The sequence below is a fragment of the Carlito syrichta genome, unplaced genomic scaffold (genome assembly GCF_000164805.1).
Source record: "Carlito syrichta isolate Samal-C Ts95f unplaced genomic scaffold, Tarsius_syrichta-2.0.1 Scaffold307683, whole genome shotgun sequence".
NCBI lineage: Eukaryota > Metazoa > Chordata > Mammalia > Primates > Tarsiidae > Carlito > Carlito syrichta.
Window position 1 is genome coordinate 420,159 of NW_007251779.1, and position 14,962 is coordinate 435,120.

Genomic DNA, 14,962 nt, shown 5'->3' on the forward strand with positions numbered 1-14,962 from the left:
TTTGGGTTACTTTTTCCATCTTGGAAAATAAAAGTCACTCAGAGTGAGATCAGGTGAATAGGGAGGGTGGGGCATGGGGGTCATGTTATTATTAGTCAAAACTACTGAATACTCAGTACGGTGTGGGCAGGTGTGCTTGTAAATCACTCATCATGAAATGGGCAAACATGTTGAAAGAATCTCCAAAAAAAATTCACTGAAGTTGAACACAGCCTCTCACAACAGTAATAGCTGGTACACAGATGCTGATGGGTTTCTAGAACACTTATCTAACAGAGGAAACCTGTACTACAAGGAATCCATCCTCCAAAAGATAACTGTTGTTTGATTTTTTGTTTGTTTGTTTGTTTGTTTGTTTGGTCCCTTTCATAGATCTCTCCATAGGGTAGTCTTGGCTTGGCTTCACACTTGACAATCACTTCTCCTTCTCACAGAAGCATCGCTCTAAGAAAATTGTCCTGGCCAAGGTCTTGGAATTATAACCACTGAAGGTAAAACATTTTCTTTTGCTAGATCCTTTTAGGTGTTCACCAATGAGAGAGGAGAGGGTTGCCCCCCCCCCAACCACACAAGGCATTTTTTGGCACCAAAGAGTCAAAGTGCTCATTGCAATATTCCCACGGTGCTCATGCCTGCTTGCCTCTCATTGGTGATTCTGAACTCTTAAGGGGCTGGGACGAAGGGGCCTTGAGCAAAACAAACCAGGGGCATATTCAAGACAGGCAGAGAGACTATTAAATACTTGTGTTTCTTTAGGAGAGGACTTGAAAGTAAGCAGTGAAAAAGTGAAGTGATAAACAGTATGGTCAAGGACATTTAAGCCTTGGAAATGCAGATGTGGACACTGTGTATATTTTTGCTACATTGATTTGGCTCACTTTTTCGCATTTAAAAGAAAAAGATGCTGGATGCAGTAGCTCACACCTGTAATCCTAACACTTTAAGAGGCTGAGGTGGGAAGATTGCTTGAGACCAGGAGTTTATCAGTCTGGGCAACATAGTAAGTCCCTGTCTCTACAAAAAAACAAAATAAAAATTAGCCAGGCAAAGTGGTGTGCACCTATAATCCCGGCTACCTGTGAGGCTGAGGAAGAAGGATCACTTGAACCCAGGAGTTCAAGGCTGCGGTGAGCCATGATAGGGCCACTGCACCAGCCTGGGTGACAGAGTGAGACCCCCACTCAAAAAAAGAAAAAAAAAGGAAAAGACAAGCTTATGTATGTATCACATTATACCTGACTATGCAGTGAGGAGGGATATGTGTGCACGCATGCAGTATGCATAATCTGGAAAGACTCAAGAGTTAATAAAGAGTAAGAGGGCAGGCCTGAATTATGTCATAGGCAGATTGAAAGTGCTACTTCCAAATATACTACCAGCCAAATTTGTACTGAAAGCAAACCAAAATTCTAATTTCCATTCCTTTTAACTGAAATAAAAACTTTTCAACAATGAAAGCTTTGATGGAATTCCCATAGAAAGAATATAAGATGAAACCATAAATAATCTTTAGTTTTCATTTCAAAATTTAAATTGGATCTATATTACAAAGACAGATTCTACAAAATATTATTTGAATGCCAAGTCACCCCCGTGTGGGGGGAAAGGTGATTTTCTAAAGGCTTGGGGTTTTTTTATTTCCTTTTGGAGTACTTTGTCTAGATAAGACTGATTTCTGCCTTCTGTGACTGTGATTTCAAATGTGACTTTTCTGAACTTTATAACCTTATTTTGAAGGAAAGCATTATAAGAGCAAGGGATAAAATTCAATTAATTGAGATGACAGAAAATAATCTACTAAGCGAATATATCAGGCAATTGGAAGCTTTCATACCTTTCAAAAAGGAAATAACCTATTTCTTGCCTTGTTATCTAATGACACAGGAGTTTATTTCTCTTGAAGCTGTTACAAATCTACCTAATGAGGCCTAAACACTGTTGCCAAGCAATTAGAGTTTTTATTGTGTCACTGATTTCCTTCATTTCCACAGTGGCTGATAATCATTAGTCAATACTGTCTCATCTAAGAAGGCTCAGCATGCACACACACACACACACACACACACACACACACACACACACACACACACACACACTGTAGCCAGCTGAGAAACAGATGAGATGAGCTCTTCAGACAACTCAGGCCAGTGGTTGTGGGGCAACAGCCGCAGACAGTCACAAAATGTGTGCATTTCTGTGTATCTTATTAGCCAAGGCATTTGTACCAACCCGTGCTTTTCTGCTATTCTGTGGATGCTACTTATTTCCTAAGTATGAAGAGAGGCAGCCAAGCGTGGTGGTTCATGCCTGTAATCCCAGCACTTTGGGAGGCCAGGGAGGGAGAATTGCTTGAGACCAGGAATTCAAAGCCAGTCTGGGCAACATAGAGAGACCCCACTTGTGTAAAATTTTAAATAATTTTTTAAAATTAGCGAGGCATTGGTAGCATATGCCTGTAGTCCCAGCTACTCAGGAGGTTGAGGCTGGAGTGTTACTTGAGCCCAGAATTTTGGAATTACGGTGAGGTATGATTACACCACTGCACTCCAGCCAGAGTGATAGAACAAGACCCTGTCTCAAAAAAAAAAAAAAGAGAGAGGGAGAAATGAAAGCATTTACTAATACCATACATGTACACAACATGACAGATCATATCTTCCAAAGGTGACTTCACTTTTATCTTCTAGAATCTTCCCACTTCCCTGTCAACAGATGAGGTCTAATTTACTTGCCTTTGAATCTGGACTGTCATGTGACTCACCCATAACCAACAGAGTCCAACAGCTGTGACCTCCAAGGCAAGGTCATAAAAAGAAATGCAGGTGGTCTCGGTGGCTCAGCCTGTAATCCCGCGCCTTTGGGAGGCTGAGGTGAGTGGATTGCCTGAGCCCGCGGATTCAAGACCCGCCTGGGCAGCGAGACCTCATCTCTACAATAAATTTAAAAAAAAATAAAGTTAGCTGGGCGTGGTAGCGCATGCCTGTAATTCCGGCTACTCGGGAGGATGAGGCAGAAGGATCGCCGGAGTCCAGCAAGTCAAGGCTGCGGTGGCCGGGAGCGGCCACTGCACTCCAGTCTGGGCGACAGAGTGAGACTCCAACTCAAAATAAATAAATAAATAAAATAATTTTAAAAAAGAAAGAAAAAGAAATGCAAGCTGGGCATTACAAGGGAGGCCATGGTGGGAGAACTGCTTGAGACCAGAAGTTCAGCCTGGTAACATAGTGAGATCCCATCTCTACAAAAAAATCAAAAAATTTAGCCATGTGCAGTGATACATGCCTGTAGTCCCAGCTACTCGGGAGGTTGAGGAAAGAGGATCACTTGAGCCCAGGAGTTGGAGACTGGTGAACTGTGATCGTGCCACTGCACTCCAGCCTGAGCAAGAGTGAGACCTGACTCAAAAAATAAAATAAGAAGTATGCAGCTTTCACCTTGGGAGATGGAATGACTGATCTTATAGACTTCGACCCCTGCATGAGCAGCCCCATGGCCTGGAGACCACCATGTTGTGAGGAAGCCCAGACAACCCCAAGCAGACAGACCACATAGGGACAGAAAGCGGTTCCTGGCCATCTCCATCTGCTGTCCCAGCTCCAGTCACTGACCAATGGTGATCCATGGAAGAAATGCCCAACAGAGGCCTCATGACCCACGGGAACTACAAGTGGTCCTGCAGTGGCAGTGAGTCATTTTATTTAGCCAGTACATTCTGCTACGATGTTGTGCAGCAATGCATACCCAGAACACCACATCCTAAGAGCCTGAGTATAATTAGAAGATCTCCTATATGCCTCCTTTTCCTTACCCGACAGAGCAGATGTGATCAGTGCTGTCTACGTCCCCTTGGCATTTGTCATTTCCATATCAGCTGTCAACTTCTTACTAAAAGCTATTGCCACTTTCTGCCTAGGGCTTTCCTGGCTCAGTCCGTGCAGCCTCTGAGGAACAGGCAGGAGTTATTGCCTCCAGGTAAGCCCTTAATTACTGGCAATGGAAATATCTGGCAAGCCCAATTCTTGCCCCTCAGACAGGAAAATGCCAATGAATGTGTGCACCCTCTCCAGAGGCTCTATACCATCTCCCCAGGTATTCACAGTGGCCATTGGCTTGATGACACACTCTTCATGGACTTTCTCTCTCTGGCCCTGCTTGCTCTTCTCCCTACCGGTGCTTCCCAGCATCACTTCCCACACACCTGTCCACACATTCTCAACTCAGGGTCTGCTCCTGAGGGGATGCAGCCTGAGATAATGAGGAATGGGGCTGAAGGATGGTGGGGTCAACTGAGACCCCCAGCTCTTCCACTTCCACTTCAAATCCCATGAAGAGTCAGAGGAAATGCCTGAAGAGGAGCCTGCAGCTGGACCCACCTGAAACCAGATTAAGAAGGGAAATAAACCATCCTCACTCACCCAGATTTATTAGACACCCAGAAGACATTACACAGAAACATCCACAAAAACTGACAAATGTGCATGTGTCCTGAATGGGTAATTTTGTAACATACAGCTTTTTCCCTTTGAAAAATATTTATGCCAGTAAGTAGGCATTAGGTACTAACCGTGTGCCCAGAGTGCTGTTAGACAGTGTAACAAACACAAGAGAACAGGCAAACCCCAGAGTCATAGCATGTAGAATGCAGTCAGTCAAGGTGCAAGCTGTACTCACAGCAAAACCACTGAAACGGTGCACAGAGAAGGGTGGGAGGCTTGTAGAGAAGCAATCTCCATGTTGAAGAGCAGGGCAGTGATAGCTCATGTCTTTCTGTTCCTAGGGAGTCACTGTGGTTGGCAGAAGGGGACTCAACCAACCAAGCCCGTGGGAACCCGAGTTACCTTCTGGGTTCCTGAGTTAAGACTGCACCTTCCTTCATGATCATTGCCATTCAGAGGGACTCCTCTATGTCAGACAGCATTCAAGGGTTTTTTATATGCAAGGTGGTGGCACTTTATGCAAAGGGTATTGTTCATGAAGAAATTGCATAAAACAAAGTCTGCATAATTCAACATTAATCTCAAGGAAGGAGGTATTTCTGATGACCAGCCATGTGTCAACAGCATCCACGGGAACACAATTCCCTTGACTCGCAAGCTTTGAAATGACACAATTCTAGATTAATTTGTATTTCATGGAAACACGTGATTTTAAACTTGGGGCAAAAATACGAAACAATATACGAAATTACACTCATAAAGATGTGTCATTACTATATAATTGTTACCATCTTCATTTTTACCTAATCATTAAAGCTAATCTCATTAGGTAATATTTATATTAACAGTAACGTCATTATGTAATCATTCATAAAGATCTTCATGCTTTTAAATGCTTAGCATAGAGGCTAACTCAATCTACTACAAAGTAATTGTTACTATTATTCCATTTTATAGTTGGAAAAAATGGAGGCATGGAGAGGTTAAATATCTTGCCCACAGTGATAGGACTGATGGGGCTGAAGAACTGGGATTCTAGAACCTACTATACTCTCCACCTCTAGGCTCTACCTCCTCATTTAAATCCCAAAACAACCCTATGATGAATGTGCTGCATTCCAATTTTGCTGATGCCATAACAGACTGGTGAGCTAGCCAGAATTCCAACCCAGACCAATCCATCTATAAAACCCACACTGCTTCACTAAGCTCACCGGCATCCTGCCTGCCTTGGGGCTCATGACTTTATCAGCACCAAGAAAGACTTAGTCCGGCACTCATCAAGGCGGCACTTGTCAAGTCAAATGCTTTTTTTCCCCAAGGAAATTCATATGGGAAATATTTATTTATTATATGCATATTTTTTATTTTTAAAATGTGGGGTACAATTCTGGGTTAGGTACCTACATGGTCATCGTACAGGTAAAGTGGGGTTAATTTTATTGATGTTATATGCCTTCCTTCCCCTTGTGGTGTCCCATTACTGCCAATCCCTTTCTTAAAGTATTATGATAAAAGTTCAGGGTCCACGTATCAGTGAGTACTTGTGGTACTCAGAACTTTGCTTCTGTGATGAGTCACTGAGTATTATAGACTCTAATTCCAAGCAGCTTGTTGCAAAGTCCATGATATTGCCCTTCTTTATGGCTGCACAATATTCCATTGTGTAAATATACCACATTTCTTTATCTAGTCCACTTTTGATGGGCAGCACGGTTGGTTCCATGTTTTTGCTATTGTGAATAATGCTGCAGTGAACATGCATGCGCGGGTATCTATTTTATAGAGTGATCTGAGTTCCTCGGGGTATATTTCCCGAAGGAGGATTGCTGGGTCATATGGAAGGTAGATTTTTAGATCTTTTAGAAATCACCACACTGTTTTCCACAAAGGTTGTACTAGTTTACATTCCAAGTCAAACACTTTTAAATCAAAATAAACACAGGAAACTGAAAAAAAAATCAATGAACCTTGGGAAGAAGGCAGGAAGGTGCGGTGCTTAGGGGACTTTGCACCAAGAATAGCACATGTGGATTAATTCCCTGCTACAAGGCTGCACTGTTCTGGGCACCTGGTATGTCCACCCCTAAGACTGCATCCCTGTCTGCTGAGGCTAGCCCTGCTTCTCCTCCTGGGGAGTAGTTATCCCAGAGGGGTGGAGGACTGGAGTAAGGAAGGCTTCAGGTTGCTTCTCTTAACTACTGCTGCTCCTCCGCCAGGAGAACTGAGAAGAGGCTGCTTTAGTACTCTCCTTAAGTTCACTCACAAAGACGCCAAGGAGCTCTGGTGCCTGGTGTGGGAGAGAAACTGAGGCAGGAGAGGTAGGTTGCTCAAAGGGCAGCAACAGCAATGCTGGCAATGCCCAGAGGCGAAAAGGCAGAGAAAAGTCTCCCTTCACTAGTCCTCAGAGGTCCCAGAATAGCTCAGAGTATCACATTAGAGACATCCTGTGTGCTTCCCACGGGTGGTGGGGGTTGAGGAGGATGCGGGGGGTGGTGGGCAAGGATCGTGATGTCCACCAGAGGGAGGGCCCCCTAGAGGGCTGTAGTGGAGGGAAATGGAGGCTTCACAAAAGACATGGGGCGGGGTGGGGTGGGGGAGAAAGTGGATGCTGGCACAGAGGTAGGGGATGGTGGGGGATGGGAAACGAGGTAAACCAGCAGGGTCCTGGTGAAGCAAGAGAGTCCCCAGGGACCTCAAGTTACTTAGGAACTGTTTGTTTGTTTTTTGTTTGGGCGGGGGTTTGAGTTGGAGTCTCACTCTGTTGCCCAGACTCAAGGTCAGTGGCATGCTCATGGCCACCCCAGCATCTACCTGCTGGGCTCAGGTGATCTTTCCGCCTCAGCCTTCCAAGTAACTGGAACTATAGGTGCACGCTACCATGCCCAGCTAATTTTTTTATTTACTGTAGAGATGAGGTCTTGCCAAGTTGCCCAGGCTGTTCTCAAATCCGTGCGCTCAGGCAATCCCCTCATCTCGGCCTCCCAAAGTGCTGGCATTACAGGCTTGCACCATCACACCCGGCCAGTAACTGGTTTTTATGGAGCTCTGAGAGACAATGGCTCCCTAAGGACTATTAATTACTACTGTATGCCTAATGGTGCATTCCACCTTGAAGACTGATTTTGCCGCTACTTAACTGAAATTGACTGTAGTACATCTTTATTAGAGTGTTTGGAAACACAACGGGTAAGGCAGGCTAAGTACGAGGGAACCCAGAAAAACCCAGGATTTATTTATAAAACATTGTGCATGTATTCTTACATACTTAAACTTCTGTCTCCTTCAGAGTACTTTCCATTGGATGCAATACACTAATTGAGACACTTTTTCCACTGCTCAAAACAGTTTTTGTTTTGTTTTGCTTTGTTTTTTAAGTCGGAGTGTCATTCTGCCACCCAGTGCAGTGGCAAGCTCACGGCCACCACATCCTCGACCTACTGGGCTCAGATGATCCTTCTGCCTCAGCCTTCTAAGTAGCAGGAACCACAGTCACGTGCCATCATACCCAACTAATTTTTTGATTTACTGTAGAAGCAAGGTCTTGCCGTGTTGCCCAGGCTGGTCTCAAACCCGTGGGCTCAGGCAATCCTCTCACCTCTGCCTCCCAAAGTGCTGGAATTACAGGCGTGAGCCACTGTGCCCGGCTTCAAAACAGCTTTTGAACTAGTCAATTTGGATGCTTTTTAGTGCTTCTGCTGTTTTTTGTTTGTTTGTTTGTTTGTTTCACCTCTTCCACATCTGCAAAATGTTTCCTTTTGAGGACTTTTTTCATCCAGGGAAACAAAAGTCGCTTGGGGCAAGATTGGGGGAATAGGGAAGGGGGGACCCAGGGGTCATGCCATTTGGGGTCAAAACTGCTGAACACTCAGCCTGGTGTAGGCCACTGCTCTTGTAAATCATCCATCACGAAATAGGCAAACATGTTGAATGAATCTCCTTTAAAAAAAAAATTTACTGAAGCCAAACACAGCCTCTCACAACAATGCTAGCTGATACACTAATGCCAATGGGTTCCTAGAACACTTACCTAGTGGGGAAGCCTGTACTATAAGAGACCTGCCCTCCAAAAGATAATTCTTGTTTTTTGCGGGTCCCCCACATATATAGCAAAAGTGTGGGTTAAAATTGGTACTCCACATATATTATAAAGATATGATAAAGATATAATCATTCTCAGCAAGATAAATGCCCTACACAGAGCAGCAGGACACACTGTCGGCACCCTACCCAGATCCCCTTTCCAGGCCACCTTTCCCTGCTGTTACCAGATCCCAACAGCCTCCTTCTCTAGAGAATTGCCCTCATGCCAACAGGGAAGCTCCTCACCGGGGGTTATGGGCCCACCCCACACGCAACCTGCCAGAGTCCCACGACTCTATGTTAAAGGGTTCACATGGGCCTCAAGAGACTGAATTCTATGCTCCATGATTCAGTTTACACGTCAGAGCTCCCCACAGGGCAGACCCAGGTGAGGATCACAGCTTTGTCCAGCATTAACCAGTGAGGGAACAGTGACATTCCCAGTTACCAATCAAGTGAGATTTTTGAGGCCTACTCTCCAAAAGCTGGTTAGTTCCTATTAGACAATACTTTAAAAAGTATCCAACTTGTTTTCACCCAAGGGCAGAATCCTATAAAAACCTAAAAACCACCTAATAATTTAGGTTAAGAATGGTTCACACAACAACAAAGTACTACACAGATTATAGAAATCAGGATACAAGCCGGGCTCGGTGGCTCAGCCTGTAATCCCACACCTTGGGAGACTGAGGTGAGTGGATTGCCTGAGCCTGCGGGTTCTAGACCCGCCTGGGCAACTTGGTGAGACTTCATCTCTACGATAAATCAAAAAATTAGCCGGTTGTGGTAGCGTGCGCCTGTAGTTCCAGCTACTTGGAAGGCTGAGGCGGAAGGATCGCCGGAGCCCAGCAGGTCGAGGCTGCGGTGGCCAGAAGCAGCCACTGCACTCCAGTCTGGGCGACAGAGTGAGACTCCAACTCAGAAAAAAAAAAAAAGAAAAGAAATCAGGATACAGAGATATATGTCTACTGGTGTAGAAAGAGCAAATCCAAGCTATAGAATCATGTGAATAGCATGAACATTTCATATTTACATGTATTCATTTATCAATTTATTAATTCACATTTCCCCCACACATAGTATCTTAGTGTATGTAGCTCCCCCTAGATCAGGCTGAGACAAGGCCATGTATGTGGGCAGTGTATTGGAAGCAATCACAGGAAGAGGAGAGGCGCTTTCCACAATAGCAAAAATATGGAACCAATCTAGGTGCCCATCAACAGTGGACTTGAATAAAGAAAATGTGGTGCGTATACACCATGAAATACTACAGAGTCATAAAAAAGAACAAAATCACGATATTTGCAGTAATGTGATTGCAGCTAGAGACTATAATCCCACAGAAACAGAAAATGGAATACCATATTTCTTATGTATAAGTGAGAGCTAAACACTGAATACACACAGGCAAAAGGAGAGGAACAACAGACAATGGGGACTCCTAACAGAGGCCGGGGGGAAGGATTGAAAAACCACTCACTGGGTACCATGTCTGCCTGGGTGATGGCCTCAATAGAAGCCCAACCTCACCAGCATGCAATATACCTATGTAACAAACCTACACATGCCACGTTTGAACCATAGATAGATCAGATGGATAGATATAGATGATAGATGACTAGATAGATGGATAGACATAGATCAATAGATAGATGATAGATTTATAGATAGATATAGATGATAGAAATAGATAGATACATAGATATAGATAGATGATAGATATTTAGATATAGATAAATACATAGATATAGACAGATGATAGAGATATAGATGGATCAATGACAGATGGATAGATAGATCAGATCTATCTATATGATATAGATAGATCTGATCTATCTATCTATAGGAGATAGATATAGATAGATCTGATCTATCTATATGATAGATGATAGCTATGTAGATATAGATACATATAGATAGATAGAGATATAGATGGATAGATGAAGGGTAGATAGATAGATACAAATAGATGATTGATAGATATAGATAGATGATAGATAAATAGAAATAGATAGAGATATAGATAGATAAAAGGAGGGGGAGCTGAAAAAGAATGAAACAAGGAAAGAAAGAAAGCCAACCCAGGGACAGTCACCACGGTGAACATCCGGGCCCAGAGCTGTTTGGGACCCTCTTGGGGATTGTGGAGGCAGCCTCAGAACTGTCCACTTGAGAAACAGGAAAGGGGCATTTTTATCCACTAGATCCAGGGCCCGCTGGTCAAGGATTACCCTGAGGGGTGTTCATTCCCTTCCGCTTCCAGCAATCATCTGCCCCAGAATGCCCACAGGTGCTCCATCCTACAGTGGAAAGAGTGCCCTGGAACAGACAGCAAGAGGTGGGTAGGGGAGCTGGGAAACACCAGCACAGCTGGTGGCTGTGACAACAGTTGGAGTGAAATGTGGGCCTAGGGACTGTGAGAAGGTCACAGTAGGTGTACAATTCACATAGAGAAGTGTCAGCAAGGATATTCACCTAACTGTTGATGACAGTCATCACTGGGAGGCAGACCTTTATTCTCTTCCTTATGCTTTCCTGTACAGTTTAGATATTTTTCATGTGTCTCATTTTTTCTGAAAAAAAAAAACAATAGTTATATCAAAAGAAGAAATCATTGTGTTTGACTCCCTCATTTTACAAATAAGCAAATCTAAGATCATGAAAATTTATCCATATGTTTTCTTCTAAGAGTTTTGTAGCTTTAGTTCCTACATTTATGTTTTTGGTCCATTTTGATTTAATTTTTGTGTATCATGTGAGGAAGAACCTCAGTCTACCTTGGGAGGCCACACTGGGTAGTACATAATGTGAACACATCCTTAAGAAGGCAGGAACCAGAGAAGAGGCCACAATCGGAACCCACTTGGTGACCATTCAATGGCCAAGGCTGCTATAGTTAAAGACCCTTTGGACAAATCAGAAAAGTCACATCTACGGGGAAATGATCAGTGCACCCTCTATATAGACCAGTCAGTAAAGAGCCCTATGCCCTGGCTCAGGGTTGGATGGACAGAGGCTGGCAGGGCTGAACTTCAGCCTCCACCAGACACACTCATGAGTGGACACCATGTGCATGCACTCGGAGCCTGCCAGAGAGAGTCCTGCTATGGCTGTGATGGTTGTCAGCAGGCAACAACAACAACAAAAAATTAAATGAGGAGAGAAGCTGTCAACAGCCCCATGCGCAGGAAAGGGTGCTAACGATGGGGCTGGCTTGCTTGCCCACTGTCTCTTCTGCTGATGACACAGGCTGACTGACTTAGCATGACTGACTTCACCCCCCCAAAAGTAGGGCCCTAGATAAGGATTTGCTTTCAACTGGTTTGTCTGGGAGTTGATCCTAGGAAGCCCTGTGAGGAAGTAATGAAACTCAGACATGAGGGAACCCCGTGTGCTTGAGTGAGTGGGTTACTGCATTGGTCATCAGGGCTTAATTCCCCAGGACCTTATGAGAGGTTGTGGGGAGCTGTCCCTCTGAGAAGTGAGGATGCTGGGATACCTTTCTATGAATTCTCTCCTCTGAATGATTGAGGGTCACTCCTGGAGTGTTAACTCCCTGATATTTCTGGTCTGCCCCATGGATAAGCACGGACTACTGCCCCAGACAGAGCTGCAGGAAGCTGACTGGGTGGGGAAATTGTTTGGAGATCACCTTAGGCAGGCTAAGGGAGACAGGGTAGGCTACTGACCGCACCTGTTACATTCCTTTGACAGAATTCAGAGTTCCCCATGCTCCTGACAGGCCCACAGACTAAACCACTCAGATTAGAACAGATCAGATGGGGAGACACTGACCATAATTTATGTTCCTTCCTCTGTCACCCTAGAGATTGGGAGAGGGATGGAGAGACTGGGAAAACGTTGATGCAAAAATGCAAAAGACCACAGCTAGGAGCAGATAAACTGTGCTTGAATGAATTGCTTGTTCTCAAGCGGAGACAGAACTTTATTTGAATAATTAATCCTCGTGTGTTGCAACAGCCAAAGATCACCCTGCAAAGGCTATTATTTGACCCGAGTGTTGTGGGCTGGGGAAAACTTTATGTACCCCTTTTTCCTTTTAAACACTGGATCCTGCGGCCAGGCCAAGATATTAGAAAGCAAATTGTGAGCTCCGTCTGCCAGCTGGGGGCATGCTGAGACAAAGGAAAGATTCTCGCTGGCACAGCTCCCTGGCCAGGAGACCCTTAATCCAGTTGCATGTATTTTAACACATTCATTCCCATGCTACACAAACATTCCTCCATGCTTGAAGATGCTGCACCAAAAATAATTTTTTTCTGCTTGTTATCAGATTATTCAGTTTTAGATTTAGCTATAGCTTAGATGTAGTAACAATCTAGGCCAGCTGAAGGGGAAATCACCCCAGAGGGCCATTAATTTACAGGTGGCATCACAGACGATCTCTTCCAGAGACAAGGGAAACTTACAGAACAAGAGCCACAGAGTAATCCTTGGAGGTCTCATCTCATTTTGAAAGGGGCCCCTTAAAAACTTTTACTCTCCATAAAATTTCTTGAATGAGTTTCAATCAGTTAAGTCAACTCAACTTGACAGAAACTCATGTAACATTGTTGAAATTAACAGCTTCTCAGACTGATGGATAGAAGAATGCTAGGAATGAACCAATGGCCTTGCATTTTAGAGTGAGAAAAGAAAAATAAGTTGAGCACAGTTCAGAAAAGGTTGGGGATGTTTACAAAGCCTCCTATAAACATACTTGGAAGTCCATGTAAAATCCTAAATAAATACTATCCTCAGAAAAATGTTCAGGATTCTCAATAGTTAAACAACTGTTTGCTCATGTCTAAGCAATTACTTTATATCCTAAAACTGAGATTTAATTTTTCCAGGACATAATGCCTGGTGCCTCAGCTGGTATTGTAATTACCTATTTAGAAACTGCAAAGTTACGAAGGGGGCATTAGGTAAACATTAAGCAATGTTAAATAAAATTAGTCAAATACAAGAGGAGGGACAAGGGGAAAAAAAGAGATTATTTTTTGGAGGGTGAGCCCCTTGTAATACAGGCTTCCCTCACTAGGTAAGTGTTCTAGGAATTCATCAGCATCCGTGTGCCAGCTAGCATTGTTGTGAGAGGCTGCATTGTTTTCAGTGAATTTTTTTTTTTTTTTTTGAGATTCTTTCACCATTTGCCCATTTCTTGATGGGTGATTTATAAGCACACCTGTCCACACTTCACTGAATGTTCAGCAATTTTTGACCAAAAACCGCATGAATCCTGTGTCCCACCCTCCCTATTCACCCCATCTTGTCCCAAGCGACCTTTTTTTTTCCCCTGATGAAGAAAGTCCTCAAAGGGAAACACTTGACCTATGTGAAACAAGTGAAACAAAAAATGGCAAAAGCACTAAAAGGCATCAAAATTGACAAGTTACAAAATCTGTTTTGAGTAGTGGAAAAATCATTTGGATAGCTGTATTGCATGAAGCATAGAGTACTTTGAAGGTGACTGAAGTCTAAACATGTAAGAATAAGTACACAATTTTTAATAAATAGGTTCCAGTTTTAGGGAGTTCCCTCTTGTATAAAGAAAGATACTCTCGTTTTCAAGGTCAAATAGGATTTTTTAACTGAGAATTAAAACGGAATTTTTAAAAGGATGCTTATAAAAAAGACATGGTCAAAAACAAAAATTATAAAGTGTTTTGATAACTTTCTAGTTTTTTGGTAACTTTCAGTTCATTCATTCATTCAACAAAGATTTGCATGACTATTCTGCCAGAGACTATTCTAGACCCTAATAGTATAGCTGTGCTTAGGACAGCTGGGCTCCTGCACCCATGAGCTTACCAATGTTGGGCACAGGTAATAAGTTGGAGACTTCATATTGCACATATTAAAATGTACTAACTAAAAACCAAAAGAATCGTAGTAGTTAAAAATCTGAACCCACTTGAGGTGGGTTCTGAGGAGTGAACAGGCGTGTAAGTTGCCGGCATTAAATGTCATCCCTTACCCCACAGCAAGTCTCCAGATGAACCAAGGAAATACTTAGCTTCTCTCACCTAAACAACACATTAGTGACACCTAACTCATAGGGTTGCTGCAGGGTATGTGTGTAAAGGGTTTAGCCTGGTGACTCCTGTGATAAATTGATGTGAGTTGCTGTTATATTATAAAGGAACCCACATAATTCAGTGCCTGGCACTAGAAAGGAGTCTATAAATATTGATTCACTTTTGCTGTTACACAGATACACAACCTGAAGCCAGGGTCTCCAAGTGACATGGTGGTTGGCAATACATTGGGTAAGGAAGAAAATATTAGGACTTCTATTTGTAAGTTTTTAAAATATGAAAATGGCAAAGTGATTAGGATTTAATAAAATAGATAATACTGACTGACACTAGTGCCTTTCCTGGGTCTGTGTGTCAGGGTCTTGCATTGTTGTTACCCGAGGTCCACCTGAGGGAATGTGA